We start from the raw sequence: 20,673 nt of genomic DNA on the forward strand, positions 1-20,673 counted from the left end.
TCGGAAAACACCATTTTATACAATATAGAGGGGTCCCATCTCTCTATCAGCTAGTGGGTCCTTGGCCTACCATTTTTTTGAAGACCCCTGGTCTGGAGTGTATTTATTTTTTTTAACAACATGAACCCCAAGCGTCCCTATTCTGGGCTTGTCATAAAAGGCGAACATTCAGCAAAAATAGGCAAATATCAGTCGAAGAGATTTGGTGTGTATAGAGAGAAAAAAGAGGTGGGCCCCAGTCAATGAAGTACAGTATATAGTACAAGGCATTTTTATGCTTTATTCCAGATAGGTCAGAGTAGAAGACAGGTGGCCGTATCTGAGTGGATAGAGATGCCGCCCTATAGGAAGCAGAAAGTCCCCGGTTCGCACCCGTCTATGTGTCGAAGTATCCCTGAGCAAGGCACTGTTGTACTAATAGCGCTCACTGCGCCTAATATTCATTATAGGATGGGTGAAAATGCAGGGGACGCATTTCTCATAATTATGCGCAAATATACCGTGACAAAAAAATTGCCCAAAGGAATGCGGACCGAATTGTCATTTTATTATTATTTTAAGACAGGGAGCCAAGGGCAGAGAGAGAGAGAGGAGAGACATGCGAGACGAGATGGTAGTCAGATTCGAACCCATAGTCGCTCTCTAGGACCACATGGTCTGTGTACTAACTTGTTGAGGCACCAGGCACCCATTCTGGAGTGTTTATTGAACTCTGACAAAAAGTGCCTTGAGAGCAGTGGTGGAAAGTAACTAAGTACATTTACTTAAGTACTGTACTTAAGTACAATTTTGAGGTATTTGTACTTTACTTGAGTATTTCCAATTTCCAATACTTTTACTTCTACTCCACTACATCTCAGAGGCAAATATTGTACTTTTACTCCACTACATTTATTAGAAAACTTTATAGTTACTAGTTACTTTTCAGATATAAACTATGATATAATGAAACATACATTAACCACTTCAGCCCTATTTTATACATAGGCTATTTGAAAATAGCAGATCTACAAGCTCACAATGCGTCGCATCGCGACGCATTGTGAGCTTGTAGATCGGCTATTTTCAAATATTTAGTACTTTTACTTTTGGTACTTTAAGTACATTTTGATGCCAATACTTTTGTACTTTTACTCAACTAAATTTTGAATTCTGGACTTTTACTTGTAACAGAGTATTTTTATGTTGCAGTATTGGTACTTTTACTTAAGTAAAGAATTTAAGTACTTTTTCCACCACTGCTTGAGAGCCTCACTGTAGATTTCACATCACAGTGTGGTTTAGGGTTTAATGGCATTTAGTCCGATTGCTGCCAGCACTTTGCTGCTCTTTCCTCATAATTGCCAGGGCAGAGTGTTTGACCGTGGTGGATTAAACATGACAGGGGGGGATGATTTTTAGCCAGCGAGACAGCTGATTAATTTAGGAGAGAGAGCGAGGAGGGGAGATTTCTGATCAAAGAGCCAGGGTTCCACTTGGGGTGGAACACCCAAATTGCTTTGTGTGGCAGCGAGAGAGAGAGAGAGAGAGAGAGAGAGAGAGAGAGAGAGAGAGCGAGTGAATGACTTGACTTGTATCTGGGAGATTAATTTAAGCTCCTTGCCCCAGACAAGAGTTGAATAAAAGTTGTTATTATGGACAACGCAGCAGAACTACGAGAGAGAGAGAGAGAGAGAGAGAGAGAGAGAGAGAGAGAGAGAGAGAGAGAGAGAGAGAGAGAGAGAGAGGGGCTGCCAAAGAAACTGCATAATTGACCTTTTGAAAGTATTCTCCCAAACCTGGCCCTTGACATTGAATCTATAACCAAGTCTAATCTACAGTAGCTGTTTTACTTAGAAAGATGTCAAAGTATACCCTATTGTAGAAATAGTCTGTTACAGGTACAAGTTCCGTATTCAAAATGTACTTACAAAAGTATTGGCATCAATGTAGCCTACTTAAAGTACTAAAAGTAACAAGTCACACGTTTTCAAATGAATAAAATGTATACAAATCCTTTGAAAATAGCAGATCTACAAGCTCACAACGCGTTGCTTTGCGACGCGTTGTGAGCTCGTAGATCAGCTATTTTCAAATTGCCAAAGTATGTACTATAGGTCTGAACTGCTTTTGTAATAATAATCAAAAAAAAAAAGTAAATCTTCAAGTAACTAGTAATAAAGTTTTCAAAGAATTGTCGTGGAGTAAAAGTACAATATTTGCTTTTGAGATGTAGTGGAGTAGAAGCAAAATTATTGAAAATTGGAAGTAGGGCCTACTCCAGTAAAGTAAAAATACCTCAAAATGGTACTTAAGTACAGTACTTGAGTAGCCTGGTTCCAGACGAATCTGCCTTTGCAAAATTGCATGCACTTTAGCCCTCGGCAGATTAGGTCTGGCCCCCCTCCATAGAGATTTCAAGTCTCTCCCTCCGCAGTTGTGCGGAGCCAACCAGGGCCCAGTATCCAAATGTGGGCGGGCTTATCACCTTATTTGGAGCAATGACGTACAAGGAAGCACTGCTCTGATTGGTTCGTTCAAGGAAGCACTGCTCTGATTGGTTTAGGTCTAACCAATAGAGTCCGTTTGGATCTTTTTGTAACCGCCCCTTGGAAGAAAATCTACCGTTGATAGAGACCAGACTAATATCCACGCAGTGTGTCGTGTGATATTGTCTGGCTACGCGAGGCTAGTACTTGAGTACATGTACTGTACTTAGTTTCTTTTCCACTGGGTAGCAATCTATGGATATTCCCCCCAAAAAAGCCTTGTGCAGCCTCCAGGGCCACAATTATAAATTATTTCTAGGAAACAATTGCACTAGAACTGGCGCTCCTGAGAAAGAACAGCTTCCCAAACTTTTTTCAGCTCAAACCAAAGGGGAAATTTGGTGGTGTCTCCCTGCCAGGACCGAAACTTACAAAAATACATCATAAATTATTGTAATTAAGCCCTATTTCAAAAATAACGATCTACAAGCTCACAACGTTTTGCCTACTTGTTGTCAGTTAGTTGTACAAGCTCTTGTCTTATTAGATCTTGTTTATTCGATACACTTATTTGTTTTAGCTCTTGCTCATTTGATTTTCCTATTTTGTCTCATCTGTTTAAGAAAGTAGGTAGCTGATATATTGCACTTTTACCTTAGCGCTAGGTATACTCTTAGCTGCTTGTTTTAGAAGAGAATGCACTTAAAACTTCTGGTGATTAGCAGTTTCCTTGCCTACCTGTTGAATGCACTTATTGTAACTTGCTTTCGATAAAAGCGTCTGCTAAATGACTGTAATGTAATGTTTTGCATCGCAGCATGTTATGAGCAGAGCAGAATTTAGGTAATTACCCACTAATTATGCAAATGTAAAGGCGTGACCCAGACACACTTCATTACAGCTGTCACCTGCAGAGAGGACTGTAACGAGATGACCACTCAGCCAGCTAGTTCTGGGACTTTCCTCACAAACACAAGCACAACCACCAGACAGAAAACCCACTGACTGGACTAAACCAAATTACAAGGAAACTAAACACTGTACATTGGAAAGAATCGACCAAAAACCAGAGCGAATTGGAATGCTATTTCCCCCCGAGACAAAGAAGTGTGACTGATTGAAAACTATAGGAAATCCTTGGATCGAGAGAGGCCACCACAGGCAAGAAAAGACAGACTGGGCACCCGCTGCAGGCAAGGTGAGGTGGGAAATCCAGCTGCACTTTCCAACTATCTGCCAACTGTATGCGTAATTCCCACACGTACTTTGATGTCAATCTTAGCCAATCAGGATGGAATATGAAAAATCAAACAGATCTGTCTTGATCACATGACTATTGGTCATGTGTACCGATTTGAGTGAAATTTGGATAAAATCTGACGGAGTAATATCAGAAAATGTGTTTTACATAAGTTGAGCTCCTGGTGGCGCTATAAAAGGCAGATGTGAAAAATGCAGGACAAAGGTTTTTCCTTGGTCTCTAGGGAGCGCGCATACAAAGTTTCATACAAAGTTTCATGCAGATGGGTCTAGTTGTAGGTAAAAACGTGCATCGGCCTGTTACAGCGCCACCATGAGGCTGATTAGAAAATTTGCAAGTGGCATTTCTTCCTCTGCCTAGTGGGAATGTTTGTGCAAAATGTAACGGAAATTGCACGCTGTGTTCATGATTTGAGGCATTTTGTTCAAAACGGAGCCACACACACACACGCGCACACGCGCACACACACACACACACACACACACACACACACACACACACACACACACACACACACACACACACACACACACACACACACACACACACACACACACACACACACACACACACACACACACACACACGCACACACAGTTGAGTTGTGACAGTACGTAGTCTCCACCCCGCTTGTTCAGCGATTGGCCTATTTAGAGCCAGGGGGCGGCCCACTATTGAGCCGGTGGGCGGGTCCGAATGGACGAGGGGAGGGGAGAGAGAGCTCTGCCCACCACCCAACTCCCCCCCACCTCTCTCTCTCTCTCTCTCTGTCTCCCCAGTGGGGGCAACTCAGAGCGGGAAGCTTTACGCGTGCGGCTGGGGGGAGGAGGAGGAGGAGGGTGGGGGGGGGCTCTGGAGGAAATATGTCACAGGAGGTGATGACACAGCCAAAGACCCCTTCACACACTGACTGCCTGCCTCACTCCCAGGCTGTGTGTGTGTGTGTGTGTTGTGTGTGTGTGTTCAGTGAGAGAGGGAGCTAGTGGAGGAGAGGAGGAGCATGCTGCTTCTGCTGCTCCGTCACTATTACTGCTGCTGTCCTGACAGAGAGAGAGAGAGAGAGAGAGAGAGAGAGAGAGAGAGAGAGAGAGAGAGAGAGAGAGAGAGAGAGAGAGAGAGAGAGAGCGAGAGAGAGAGAGAGAGAGAGAGAGAGAGAGAGAGAGAGAGAGAGAGAGAGGGGGAGAGAGAGAGATCAGCAGCAGCTCCACTGTGCCCACAGAGCGCACTGTGTGTGTGCGTCTTTCCACCAGCTCCTCTCTCTCCCCTTTTTCACTCTGGTTTAGTGGACGATGGGATTTTAATCATGTGGAAGGTAAGAGATTTAGATCAATCTATTAAAGGGTAGATATGTTTTTTTATACAGAAACGCTCTCAAACACTGTAATATCCCAGATCAAAGCCGGCTTGGTTTTTTGGCTTAGTTTTACGCACTCTCTGCCAGAGATAGCCTTGGATCAAGACTATCATGACTTTTATATGCAAATGTCAAAATCGATAAAAATACATCTATGATAGCCTAGTCATGATCCAAGGCTATATTGCTTGAGATAAAGTACTTTATCTCTAGCAGAGACTGCGTAAAAACTACACCAAACCAACCCCCTTTGCATGCCTTTCCTCTCGCCCCTTCTTCACTGTTACTGTACTGTGTCTTTCTATGTAGTCTTACTCTCAGCGGGGATCATCATCATTTTGTGGAGGCGCTGAGTGCCAGTTATTGCTGGAATGATAATGACAGAGTGGTGGCTTTTATATAGGACTGTCTTCACTGAACCAATGCTGCTATTGTGGAGCCCATCTGTTTGGAGACCATGACTTTCCAAGACTTTCCCTGGAGCGTGCATGCATGGGCTCTCAGAGCTACAACTTCAGCACAAAATAGTTGCTGAATTTACAGTGGCGACACTGTGATGGAAGGGTCTTGTTATGAACCACCTTTAATTAAATCCCATATTACGGTTGACCGGGATTCCTCAGGGCTCTCTCTACTAGAGGGTGTTTTCTGTTATTGTGGGGAAAGCTTTCTCTGAAAATAGCTGATCGACAAGCTCACACTACTTAAACCTGACAGGAGTTTCTCAGGGCTCTGTAGTGTCTTTTCTGTTTTCTGTTATTGTGGGAATAGCTTTCGCAGGAAAATAGCAGATCGACAAGCTCACAACGCGTTGCGTTGCAACGCGTTGTGAGCTTGTCGATCTGCTATTTTCCATGCGAAAGCTTTTTTCCCAACAATATGGATGCTGGGGTTTAAGTGGTTAAATTGTGTGGTGTGGTAATGGATCACATGTTGACAAACTTTTAATGGCATCTTTATTCTTGGGAGTATGAAATGGGCAAAGGTTTTAATCAGTTGAGGTTATGCTAATCCATTTGATATTTTATGTAGAGCAGTTCCTACTGTATATATTTGTGTATGGGTTTGAATTAGTTGCCGGTTAAAGTCAAGTGTTTGATATTTTACAGTATACTATTTATGTGGAATATGCAGGGACTGAGATCTGGTGCATAGTGATTTATAAAGAGTTAGACATGTTCTGTGGATATGTTGTCTGTGGTGAATACCAAAAGAAGCAAATTGAGTGTGATTTTGGCAAACATGAGTCATGTTTAAGGCAGCAGGGGGATATTACAAAGAAAATATGAAGAGAGAGAGAGAGGGGGGGAGAGAGAGAGCTGGTGGGATGGGCTGGGGCGTGATGCTGAGAGGCCGTTTTTGTGTGACCCAGTTTCTTAGAGTGTTTTTTTTTTTTTTGGTGATGCTTAGAGGACCATGCGTTCTCTTCTGTGTCAACACATTCGCCAGCTGCCTTAAAGCTATGCTTATGTCAGTTTGTACACTTTAGATTAGAAGACGCTTGAAGGGAGTGTGTGTGTGTGTGTGTGTGTGTGTGTGTGTGTGTGTGTGTGTGTGTGTGTGTGTGTGTGTGTGTGTGTGTGTGTGTGTGTGTGTGTGTGTGTGTGTGTGTGCGTGTGTGCGTGTGTGTGTGCGTGTGTGCGTGCGTGCGTGCGTGCGTGCGTGCGTGCGTGCGTGCGTGCGTGTGTGTGGATTGGTATAGAGTGAGTGGGCGCTCGTTGGCACAGCCAGCAGAGAATACCCTTGGCAGCTTATTGTGTATAGTTGGCAGAGAAAGTGAAATCTATTTAGCTTGGTTTAACCCACCTGAGGCCGATTCTACGAAATGCATTCCAAATCAGTAGTTCTCAAACTTTTTTTGGCACGTGAGCTTGTATATCTGCTATTTTTGAGTTCCACTGTTCTAAATCTGAACAGTTTTCTGAAAAACGTACGTTGCTAATTATATAGCTAAAGTCTAAAATGACAGATGCTTTCCTGGTTTTAACAGGTTAATCCAATGAAATAAAGAGCATAGTGTGCAGTGGGGAAATTCATATGTTACACATCATACATTCCATAATTGTATGGGTGTGTGGTTGTACACCTGTAAGGATGTATTTTAATTAGCGTATGCTTATAGCATTGTTTTGTACATAAACAACGTAAACCCTTTATACTTCCATGTACAATGAATATAGCAAAACAAGCTCACAACAAGTGTTTTACTTTTTATTTTGTATTTCTTTTATTTGAATCATGACATGCCTAAAACAGAGACGCCAGGTTGAAAGTGGTTCTTTCATACCCCATAAGGCTGAGTTCTCTGTAGGTCAAGTTCTTCCACTTCCAAGCGTCTCCTGTATATTGAGACATTTATGAATGACTGCGTGCGTGTGTTTCTCTGCGTGCGTGCGTGCGTGCGCGCGCGCGTGCGCGTGCGTGTGTGTGTGTGTGTGAGTGTGTGTGTCTGAGTGACAGCTGGGTGCTACAGGCACAGGCTTAACACAGACACCTGCTATAGGTCAACAGGATCATGTAGTATAATAGTATTTGTTCCACAAGCCCATGGGAAACTGGAGCGATGACTTGTCTGAAATCATTATCTGGGAGCCTTTTCCACTGCTAGTTGTCCTGCTTTATTCTACACTCAATAAGCTATTAAAGGAGTGGCTCACCCCAAAAAAAGATGTATTTTCTATCAATTACACACCCCATGAAGCCTCGAATTCATGAAGATTTTTTTGTTTTTGTCGCATTCCTGAGCCAATAATTTGATGACCGGCGGAAAGATGCTAATGTATACGGTAGGAGACTCTTTGAGTCTATTTTGATGACCGCCGAGACCGTCGGTCATCAAATTATTGGCTTAGGAATGCCACAAAAACTACAAAATCCATGAATTCAATGCTTCATGGGGAGTGTAATTGAGAGAGAATAAGTCTTTTTTTTTGTGAACTATCCCTTTAATTAGGAGGTTTCTTTCAATAAGCCCCTAATAAATGTTTACCAATTGTTAAAAAGTAAGTAATTAATTACTCTGTCTGGAAGTAATACATTTTGTATCTTTTTGGCTCAGTATGGGGCTAGTAAGGAAGTAGTTATGTGCTAAGACATAATGAATGGCCTTTATTCCTGTGTAACTAAACACATCATTATAGATGTTTATACGCCCCCGAAATACCAAATGACATTATTACTCAGTATGTTGAGCTAATAAGTATGTGAAATATACAGGACTAATGAATGACTGACACTCATGCAAGGAACTAATTAATGGTACCTGCGGCGAACCCTGGCGAAACCTGGCGTCCCTACAGTATTCTGGGGCCATTTTCTTAAAACCACTTAAACCCCATATACCTCGTTGACAGGACTCCCCCAGGGCTCTATATACTACTGTAGAACCCCCTCTTTTCCCCCCTCAACAAATATCTTTTTAACCCGTTAAGACCTGAGGCCTAAAAAATGTCTTCTAAATCCTAACAGTTTTCTGAAAAAACGTGTGTTGCTATAATATCAGTGGTTCTCAAACTTTTTCATGTCAAGGACCACCCAAAATGTATTCGGCCGCCAACCCCCATCTCAAAATATTTTGTTCCAAGGACCCCCGAAGCAAAGATTTGAGTTAAAATTGTTTGTCTTACAAATATATACTGCCTATTCAAAGATTTGCACACATTTTCAAGATAAAAAAAAAAAATAGCAGATCTACATGCTCATAGCACGGCACGAAGTGACGCGTTATGAGCTTGTAGATCTGCTATTTTTGAATAGCCAAAGTATAAAATTACGCTAATGGTTTAATCTATAGATGAATCCACAAAGCGCTCCCCTGGTGCAGTCATAACTGCAGCGTCAGAATGCACACCCCAGCAGGAGTCTGACACCCATAAGCGATTTTTAGATGGGGGGCATTGGGGGCGCTTGCCCCCCCTAGGGGCTGGACAATTAAAATAAATATATATATATATTTTTTGTATATTGAGAAAAAAATATATACATGTCTCATATATAGCTTATATTATGTCCACATATATGTAGAGACGTATATGCAGGCGCCAATTCCGAATATGTCACATATATATGTGCATATATATATATATAGAAAAAGATATGTTCATATATTTCCTTTGCCCCCCCTGGTGGCAGAGGCAAGAATCACCTATGCTGACACCGCAGCGCTCTGTGGATTTGTCTATAATACCGTACAGTTACTTTAAGTGGTGTTGTCCCGCATTTGTTCAGTGAAAGCAAAGGACATGCTGTTAATCATGTGACATACATACTGTGCACTGTACAGTAACATATAGGCGACTCCGCAGCACAGCTGGTGTGGCTGTTCCCATGAGGATCCGACTACATTATGGTGCAGTGACCACAAGATGCTAACGTCTGTACCTGGAATGCAGGGTTTTTGCTTTGGCAGTGGTGGGAAAAAAAGTACTAACGTTTCTTACTCAAGTGAAAGTATCAATGCTGCAATGTAGAAATACTCTGTTACAAGTAAGAGTCAGGAATTCAAAATGTACTTGAGTAAAAGTACAAAAGTATCGGTGTCAAAATGTACTTGAAGTACCAAAAGTAGAACGTACTCATTATGCAGAGGGTCCCATTTCACAAGTTTTCAAATGTATAAAGTATTTTGAAAATAGCAGATCTACAAGCTCACAATGCGTCGCGTTGCGACGCATTGTGAGCTTGTAGATCGGCTATTTTCAAATGGCCGAAATGTATATAGGGCTGAAGTGGTTAATGTATGTTTTGTAATAATAATCAAAATCTACAAAGTAACTTGTAACTAAAGTTTTCAAATACTTGTAGTGGAGTAAAAGTACAATATTTGCCTCTGAGATGTAGTGGAGTAGAGGTGAAAGTACTGAATATTGGAGATACTCCAGTAAAGTAAAAAATACCTCAAAATCGTACTTAAGTACAATACTTAAGTAAATGTAGGCTACTTAGTTACTTTCCACCACGGGTTTTTGCTGTACTCCTGCCACTGCAATGCTATACTTTCTGTGACCTGATTTGACCGCGTCGGCCAAAGTGGAAAACCAAATTTTCTTTCAAAGTTGTCTTCCGTTGATTTCCTACACCAGTGGTTCACAAAGTGGGGTCTGCGGGACCCTCAGGGTTCCTTGGCGGGGGGGTTCCTAAATGCACCATTTGTACAGATGTCCCAGAGTTATCATATAGTCCTTGAAATAAAAAAAGTTTGAGTTCAGGATCACGTTTTGTTGCTTGTTCCACAAGAAAAAAACTGCATTTCCCAACAGTGGGTGTGAGAACCAGATAGGAACTTCCAATTGTCTGCGGCTTGTGTTTGTCAAGTTGCAGACAAATATAGGGACAATAGTACTGCTGCCGTTGCCTTTCCTGTTTCCCCAGACAGGTTTTGTAATTGTATTGTCAGGCCCGCCGCGGTCTGGAGAAAAGCATCGTAGCGGCGAGATCCTCTTTCCGCTTTTCTTTTCACCTCCTGAAGATTGACTGTGGGAACCAATGCAGGGAAATAATAGTTAGCGCAGCAATTCATCATCGTCATCTCTTTTTCCTGCCCCGCACGCACACACACACACGCACGCACGCACGCACGCACACACACACACACACACACACACACACACACACACATACACGGTGCAGAGGCGTTGTGTGTGCCTATTTACTTCAACTAATCGTTTATGTAACTCAAACTCCAAAGGAATAAAGTGTTTTATTCATGGCTTTCTCTAAAAAAAGCAAGGTATTGCGTCATTGGCGTGGGCCTGCACTGACTTGGCGTGAAACTTTCTATGAAATTAAGAATAGATTGGATGAGACTTTAGGCAATATATTGCACTTTCTCTAGAAGAAAGTTGGGTATCTTGCATAAGCAAAGCAAAGCGTAATTCTCTATTATATATCATTTACATCTCCTTGATAAAAAATGTCACTTATGGCGCAGTCTCATAGTGATTACTGTGTGAGTTCTCTAAAATCAGTGGTTCTCAAACTTTTTCATGTCAAGGACCCCCCAAATGATGTATTTGGCCACGGACTCCCATCTCAAGCAGATTTGAGTTACACATGCTCACTTTAAAAATATATATTCAAAGATTTGCATACATTTTCAAGATTTTTCAAAAATAGCAGATCTATATGCTATTTTTGAATAGCCAAAGAAATCTAAAAATGACACAGATGCGTTCCCAGTCTTAATGGCTTAAGAATAGATTGGATCAGACTTTAGGCAATGTATTGCACTTTGTCTGAAAACGTTGAGTATCTTACTTAACCACCCACAGCAAAGCAGAATTGTAGATGAGATCTCCTTTATATATTATTTACATCTCCTAGATACAAATGTCACTCCTGAGAAACATACAGGTGCAGTCTCACGGTGATCACTGTGTGAGTTCTCTACATAATGTTTTATTTAGAGATAAAACATACTCTAGTATGTCTCAATATGATATCAACAATCGGATACACTACCTCAGTTACTCTATGTCTCAGTGAGAAATATACACGATTCAGTCTCACAGTGATCCCTGTGTGAGTTCTCTACCTGGCATCCCTATGTTAGGCATGTCAGTGTAGGCAGAGAAATGGTCACAAATAGTCCAAAAATAGTCCAAAATAGCTCATGCATCGTGAGCTAGTTAGATCAGCTATTTTAAGTGGTCAATGTTTTTGACGGACCATTATCCCATAGAGAAAAACGAATTGCTAGAAATGTACTGTATGTAATAGCAGGGTTACTTCTGTACAGTATTACACAAGAACACAAGTCTCTAAGAACCTTATTAATTGTTACAAATAAGCAAACATTTCCAGTGTTCCAGAAACAGCATAATATTTCACCATTGTTAGTTTACATAATTAAATGAGTTTGTACTGTAATAGTCAGATCTCTTGTCTCTTCCTGACTGCTTAATTTGATCTTCAAAGCAGTTTTCCGCGGCCCACTTCACAGGCTTGAGGGGCCGTGTGCTAATTGTAATCTGAACGCCCATCAGGAGGAGAGGAAGAACAAAAAAAAAGCACAAGGCTTTGCTATTTTTTCTTCCTTTTTCCAGCTACTTCGTTATCTTCCACCCCAGTTCATTTTCGCTTCACCCGAGCGTTCTATAACCCATTAAGACCGGGAACGCATCTGTGTCATTTGAAGATTTCTTTGGGCTATTCAGAAATAGCAGATCTACAAGCTCATAGCGCGGCACCGTGAGTATGTATTTGGCCGCGGATCGCATAATTATGTATTTGGCCGCGGACCCCATCTCAAAATATGTTGTTGAAGGGACCCCCAGAAGCAAAGATTTGAGTTACAAATGTTCGCTTTTAAAAATATATCTAATATATATTCAAAAGATTTGCACACATTTTCAGGATTCAAAGCAATCTTAAAATGACACACAGATGCGTTCCCGGTCTTATCGGGATAATAATGGCTCCAATTAGATGGAAGCGCTGCGTCACCCTATGCAACCTCAGATATTGCCACAGTGAGCAATCGGTATAGATCTCTGGCAGCTTTGCACCATCCTGTCCTGCGAAAAAGGACGATATTATGCTCATTATGCTGTTTGTTGCAAACTTTCTTTTAGCCTAGTTTTCATAACAGTGTGGACTTGTAACGGAACTAGAAGTTCGGGCCGCTACGCGGCCCGAACGTCTAGCGTGACGCGTCGTTCACTTTGCAGTGCCACCTTACAGGCACCTCACAGTGTGAGAAAGAGTTTTGTGCTCTCCTAAATCCACGGCAGGCTTTGAAAGTACCCACTTCAGAAAGAGGTGACGTGCATCACCTCTCCAATGACCAAAACCCACTTTGTGATTACTCAGACCTGGTATGGCAGACCTGTGGGGAGTGTGCAGTGGTGTACAATGTGAAAAGATAGTTGAAATCGCAGGAGATGAAGTTAGCAGTTTATTTGTGTAAAGGGTCGTCGGCGTGGGTTGTGTTGAGGATGGAAGCCGTCGAACTGGTGCATCCTACCTATTTATAGGTAGGATGTGATGTCATGCTGTCGTGAGATTACGTCACACTGGCGTGTCTCATCGTGATGTCACGACCGTGATGTCATATGACGTCACACTGGCCACATACAACGTTCGTACATACTGACAACCGACATGGCGCAGGATTCAAATTGTATATATAGATAGCAAATGAAGGAACTGGAACCCAGCGAATGTGACTTTTTCCCTGTACTTAACCATTTTGCGTTATCCACAAGTTTCCTAGGGCATGGCGCGCAACACTTCATGTCGATTTGATCCCTGATACCTGATCAAATCGACGGGAAGTGATGCCCACCATGCCCTAGGAAACTTGTGGGTAGAAAGTCATAGCGTGTCTGATATCTGGTCTAGAGAGGCGGGTTCAAAATCTCCGGAGAAAGATTCTGTGAGATCCCATTGGTTCGCCAATCTGTCCGTCAGCCCCCGCCCCGCCCCATGCCCCTCCTCCTCCTCCCCAATGTGCAGCATTGAGAGCCCTGACGTCACAACAATTTGGAGCGACGCCCACTGCACTCTGGTTGGTTGGGGAAATGAAACACACACAAAAATAAAAAATAAAAGCCTGGCTGTCTCAAAAAAATAACTAGCAAAGCCTCTGTGTCATTTTAGATTTTAGCTATATATCGTTGCTGTTGGGCAGAAACCTCTTATCTCCATATTCTAACTAAACTGCTCAAAAAAAGTTCGGAAACTTAACTTCGGCCAATTATATCTCCCCTTTAATAATACCAATTGGTATTGTGTTTTATATCATTTTTATCGTTGATTAGTCACCTTTACAAGGAGGTACAGCTTGTAAGGATCAGACATTCGTGGAATGAGCAACACAGCTAAACGTGTGGGTAGCGCCTCCAAAAAATTTGCCAAAATCACCCAATATGCTTCTGTTGGTAATCGCTCTTGTTTTGAGCAACCTGCCAGCACACACCTGCTGAGAGGTGTGTGCCAGTAGTCACAGGTGTGTGACTGCCTCACAGGTGAGTGACTGGCACCTGAACATGGGTTCTGCAACTTTGTTGAGTTGGAGTGTGTATGCTCCAAGCAGCAACACTGCCCCCATGGAAAGATGCCACGTTTGTCCCTTCAGGATAAGGCCCGTGCAATAGGGCAAGTGAAGCTGATGTTCTGTTACGCAGATTACGCATTATTTGATGTCAGCCCTGGTACCATTTGCAGGCAGGTGTGTGCCAGTCACAGGTGTGACTGGCACCTGAGCATGGGTCCTGCAACTTTGAAGTCTGTCTTTGGTGCCGTTGTGCAAATCTGGCCTGTAAATCTATGGTTCCTCAGTTAAGCAAGGGGTCTTGGGTTGTTGTCTTCCTTGTTGACTTCACCAGTCTCACAGAACTTGGTGCTAAGTTTGCAAATGGTACCAGGGCTAACACCAAATAATGCTGTCACTCTGATTCACTTGCCCTATTGCCCTATTGCACAGGCCTCATCCTGAAGGGACAAACGTGGCATCTTTCCATGGGGGCAGTGTTGCTGCTTGGAGCATACACACTCCAACTTAACAAAGTTGCAAAACCCATGTTCAGGTGCCAGTCACTCACCTGTGAGGCAGTCACACACCTGTGACTACTGGCACACACCTCTCAGCAAGTGTGTGCTGGCAGGTTGCTCAAAACAAGAGTGATTACCAACAGAAGCATATTGGGTGATTTTGGCACATTTTTTGGAGGCGCTACCCACACGTTTAGCTGTGTTGCTCATTCCATGAATGCACGATCCTTACAAGCTGTACCTCCTTGTAAAGGTGACTAATCAACGATAAAAATGATATAAAACACAATACCAATTGGTTTTATTAAAGTGGAGATATAATTGACCGAAGTTAAGTTTCCGAACTTTTTTTGAGCAGTTTAGTTGAAGTTTTTTTTCATAAACTAATATCCTACTTGATCATTCTACAGCGTCACACAAGAGCATCAAATGTAGCAGATATAAAAGCGGCGCGAAGCTTGTCGTTCTGTTACTTTTGCTATTTTTTTATTTAAATCCAAAAGTTTTGAACATAATGAGGTTTCCAACCGACAGAGACGATATACAGCAACATATGTAGAACAAAAGAAAAGGAAGCGCTGCCTGGGTTCAACAGTGGCTCTTCAGTGGAACAGGTATAGTAATAGAAGCAAAGGAAACCAAAGTGCTGCTTGTGGTGAGGCAGACTATAGGGAAAAAATGACTGAGGCACTCCGTCTTCAGGTGAGAAAATATGGATTTATTTGAGCAGATGGTCAGCTGTTGCCTTCCTCACCTGCTAAAATAAATCCATATTTTTTCACCTGAAGAGTGCCTCAGTCATTTCTCCCTAGTCTGCCTCACCACAAGCAGCACTTTGGTTTCCTTTGCTTGTACAGCAACATATGTTTTTCAGAAAACTGTTCGGATTTAGAAGTCACTTGTAGAATCGGGCCTCAGGTCTTAATGGGTTAAAGTCCCTTCTTTAACCTTTGTTGTATCCACTTCAACCATAGTTATTTGTTTTTTGTTTAGAATAGGTGGTTATTTTTAGAATAAAGTACACAGGAAATGGATTGATAATCAACCATTTGAGACATAGAAACGTGTTAACATAATTAGTTCTGATATCACTGAAGGAAGCAATTAGTCTCCTGTCAACATGTGCTAATGTGGGATACACTCAGGAGGAATGCATGTGTAAGGCTCCACCTGCATTCCAACCCAGGCCTCCTGTATCAGAAAACCAACCTGCTCAGCAAAAGGGGAATCCTCCTTTGGCCAAGGGGAGTATTTTAAGTATTCAAGCATGGGGGCTACCCTCACCCTGCCATCGCATTCTGGCTCCTGCTACTGTATGGCATGGGATTGTAACAGCATTGTTCCGACTTTCACAAGCGCTTGAAAATTGAATTACGTTTCAAGGAGAGCTGGCATCCACAACACAGCGGCACTTACGGTAATTGCTACTCACAGTTTTGGCATTTTGCTGCATCATGCTTCAGGTCATGCACAGATATACCCGTCTATCTATCGACATCTGTGCCACACAACTTTGGCCTGCTGCTGAGTTGCTCAATTCATTTGACAGCATGTGACATTTTCATTGACCTCTCGGCAGTGGTGTAAAGTAGCTAAGTACATTTACTCAAGTGCTGTACTTAAGTACAGTTTTGAGGTACTTTACCTTACTGGAGTATTTCCAATTGTCTATACTTTTACTTCTACTCCACTACTATCTCAGAGGCAAATATTGTACTTTTACCTCACTATAATTATTTGAACTTTAGTTACTAGTTACTTTGCAGATATAAATTAATTATTACATTATAAAACATACATTAACCTCTTTAGCCCTATTTTATAGGCTATTTGAAAATAGCTGATCTACAAGCTCACAACGCGTCGCGATGCGAAAATAGCCGAGCTTGTAGATCGGCTATTTTCAAACATTTTAGTACTTTTATTTTTGGTACTATACAGTACATTTTGACTCAAGTTTACTTCTAACAGGGTACTTCTACATCGCAGTATTGATACTTTTACTCAAGTAAAACATTTGAGTACTTTTTCCACCACTGACCTCTCGGTCATCTCCACTACTGGCCCGGTGCAGGATTTGCTGGGTTTGTGCTGCTTCCTGTGCATGGCAATCTTCCTGGGCTCAATTCCAACCGGGGCCGTCCATGCTTAACGTGTATTTATTTAGATGTAGTTATGTAAGGCACTCTGGATAAAAGTAGCCACAGAATATCATCGCTGTGGGGCAGAAACCTTGTCTCTCTCTCTCTCTCTCTCTCTCTCTCTCTCTCTCTCTCTCTCTCTCTCTCTCTCTCTCTCTCTCTCTCTCTCTCTCTCTCTCTCTCTATCTCTCTCTCTCTCTCTCTCTCTCTCTCTCTCTCTCTCTCTCTCCATATTTCAAATGTTTGTTTCTTTTTGTGAATGAATGCCTTACTTCCTCGTACAACGCGCGATAGTAGCGAAAATAGCCGATCTACAAGCTCACAACGTGTCGCAATGTGATGTGTTGCGAGCTTGCAGATCTGATAATTGTGCTATTTTAGAGGCATTTTGAACGTGGGTGTGAACGTGGTTAAGTCTGTCTGTGGGTTTTTATAGATATTTAATCAGACTACATTTAATGTGACTAAATAACTACATTGGATCCATTGGTACAGGGGTTCTTTTTTTATCTTTTCTTTTCCTGAAAAGTAACGGTTTTGGACATATATACAAGGTTTCCACCCGAAAGCGACAATATAATATTTGGCTTAAGGCGGGATTTGTTTGGAGAGTTTGAGGAGATAACACACCCACGCACTGCCTTTGAGAACCTGACTCATACTGTATCTGCCAGTCAGTGTGGAGCCTTGAATGTCGTTGCCACGGTGTCAGAAAGCAGTCTGCTTCCCTCCTGACAGCCACAATAACCCAGTAAGACCTGAGGCCCATTCTACAAATGCCTTCTAAACCATTGGTTCTCAAAGTGGGGTCCGGGGACCACCAGGGGTTCTTTGGGGGAGTTCCAGACGGTCCCCTGCAAAATGTGTTAATATAGCATCACTATAATATATATATATATATACAAGCTCATAGTGCACCGAGTGCCGCACTACCTTTGAATATATATATTTTTAAAGCGAACATTTGTAAACCAAATCTTTGCTTCTAGGGGTCCCTGGAACAAAAATTTGAGATGGGGGTCTGCGGCCAAATACATATCATTTTGGGGGTCCTTGACATGAAAAGGCTTGAGAACCACTGTTCTAAACCATTAGTTCTCTCACTTTCAAGATTCTTTCAAAAATGTTCAAAAATAGCAGATCTAAGCTTGCAGCATGGCACGAAGTGACGCGCTGCGAGCTTGTAAATCTGCTATTTTTGAATAGCCAACGCAGAAATCTAAAATGACACTCTATGCTTTCCCGGTTTTAATGAGATAATCAATATCATCAAGGCAGAAGTTAAAAGTGAGATATTTATTCTCTTCTCTCTCTCTCTCTTTTATTTTTTTGCCATGAGAGATAACAAGAGTTAGTTCAAAACTTGTTCAGCCTTCAGACCCAAAAATAGAAATTTGGTGTCTTCCCAGGTACCCAAACTTCTACAAAATATGTTATAAATTAACCACTTAAGCCCTTGCTATTTCAAAAATAGCAACCTATCTACAAGCTCACAGCTCTAGTTTTTGCTATTTTAGAATTTGTGTAGGTTTTCTTATTTTGTAGGAAAGGTTAAGAAACTCCATAAAAACGGGTCCACGATCCAACGTGGATCTTAAAGGGATAGTTCACCCCCAAAATGACTTTGTTTCTATCGATTACTCACCCCATGGAGACTTGAATTCATGGATATTTTTTTTGTTTTTGTCGCATTCCTAAGACAATAATTTGATGACTGGCAGCGGTTCCGGTAGGACACAAAAAGTGTCTCCTACCGGAACCGCTGCCTATACCGGTCCGCTGGTCATCACATTATTGTCTTAGGAATGTGACAAAAACAAAAAAATATCCATGAATTCAAGTCTCCATGGGGTGAGTAATCAACATTAAAAAAAGTCATTTTGGGGGTGAACTATCCCTTTAACCCTAAGTTTGGAGAATTCTGGCCTATATGAAGAAGACTCAAGAAGAAACTTGTATAGACACAAACCCTTCTCGTCCATCTTTAGTCCTGACTCTGTAGTGTCACACATCGCATACTCACTCACAACAACATCCATGGCTTTCACAATCGTTTATATAGTTCTAAACATGTCCAAATACAGTCCATATGTCGGGTGTTTAGTCACAGAATGGGCACTTTGAAGGGGCTTTTGCGAGGGTCAGTGTAGGCATGTTGGGGTTAAGCTTGGCTCAGACATGTGCTGCAGTAAAGAGTTTTAAGGGGCATGTGAAGGAAACACCGACCAACCCACCCCGGGACCCCCACCGTAAAGTAAAGTAAAGTCAACCTTCACTTTAACAAAATAAGTCCAGTTTTAGCTGTGGTGGAAAAAGTAGGCTACACAAATGTTTTACATAAGTAAAAGTATCAATACTGCAGTGTAGAAATATTCTGTTGCAGGTAAAATTCCGGTAATGAAAATTGACTTGAGCAAAAGTACAAAAGTATTGGCGTCAAAATATACTTAAAGTAGCAAAAGTAAATGTACTCATTGTGCAGAATGTCAAAAGTTCTAAATGTTTTGAAAAAGCTCACAATGCGTCACGATGCATTGCGAGCTTGTAGATCGTATTTTCAAATGGCAGAAATATATATATTGGGCTGAAGTGGGTAATACATGTTTTTTTTTGTGATAATAATCTAAAATCTGCAAAGTAACTAAAGTTGTCAAATAATTGTAGTGGAGTAAAAGTATAATATTTGCCTCTGAGCTGCAGTGGAGTAGAAGTAAAAGTATTGGAAATGGGAGACCAGATGGGATGCATACATGAGCACACACCCACACACACACAGACACAGACACACTCACACATATACGCACACTGCTACCCACACAAAGTTTGCCCGATTTTATTTGGGTCCACTAAATTAAATTACACATTATATAATGCTTCAATATGGCAGATGCTTTTTTTTTCCGCAAAAAGCATTAACTCTGCCACAGAGTCTGGGCATCTATAAATGCAATTTTACAGAAAGCATAGGAACCACACACGCGCGCGTGCATACACACACACACACACACACACACACACACACACACACACACACACACACACACACACACACACACACACACACACACACACACACACACACACACACACACACACACACACACACACACACACACACGCGAGTCTGGGCATCTATAAATGCAATTTTACAGAAAGCATAGGAACCACACACACGCGCTTGCACACGCACGCACACACGCAGAAATCTGTCTGACTTCTGTTGGACCACTAGCATTCAGTTAACTCGAAATGCTCCCCAGTTCCAAATAACATTCCTGGGACTGCAGGTAAACCTCTCTGTCTCTCCTCCGTCCCGTCCCCTCTCTCTCTCTCTCTCTCTCTCTCTCTCTCTCTCTCTCTCTCTCTCTCTCTCTCTTCTCTCTCTCTCTCTCTCTCTCTCTCTCGGTCTGGCTTATTGTCTGCAGAGCACAGAGTCATGCATGATAAACCACTGCTGACCTTAGTTGGCCCTTCCATCACCCTCTCCCCTATAATTTGACTTAACACAGTACAGATTGAGCTTTGAGGTGTAACAGACATGGGAGAAGTAGCATACCGAATACTTCAAAATGTACAATGCTTACTGGCTTACTGGACTGACATGTCTTTACATTACTGCGGAGCCAGTGGTCTAAAGTAACTAAGTACATTTACCCAAGTACTGTACTTAAGTACAATGTTGAGGTACTTTTACTTTACTGGAGTATTTCCAATTTTTCCATTTTCAATACTTTTACTTTTACCCCACTACATCTCAGAGGAAAATATTGTAGGCCTACTTTTACTCCACTACAGTTATTTGTTACTAGTTACTTTGTAGATTTTGATTATTATTACAAAACATACGTTAACCACTTCAGCCCTATATAGATTTCCGCCATTTGAAAATAGCCGATCTACAAGCTCACAATGTGTCAAGATGCGACACATTGTGAGCTTGTAGATCTGCTATTTTCA

The 20,673-nt window shown here is 41.9% G+C and overlaps 1 protein-coding gene across 1 annotated transcript in view; it reads left to right on the top strand.

Moving 5' to 3' along the window:
• The first annotated feature begins 4,915 nt into the window (after positions 1-4,915).
• LOC311040515 (E3 ubiquitin-protein ligase Midline-1-like) overlaps positions 4,916-20,673 on the top strand; it is a 93,169-nt gene continuing 77,411 nt past the window's right edge. Inside the window, exon 1 of the mRNA XM_084050845.1 lies at positions 4,916-5,041. The gene's annotated coding sequence lies outside the window, so the exon portion shown is untranslated. The remainder of the gene's footprint in view (positions 5,042-20,673) is intronic.

This window comes from Gymnoscopelus microlampas (genome assembly GCF_963454915.1).
Source record: "Gymnoscopelus microlampas genome assembly, chromosome: 24".
NCBI classification, from domain to species: Eukaryota; Metazoa; Chordata; class Actinopteri; order Myctophiformes; family Myctophidae; genus Gymnoscopelus; species Gymnoscopelus microlampas.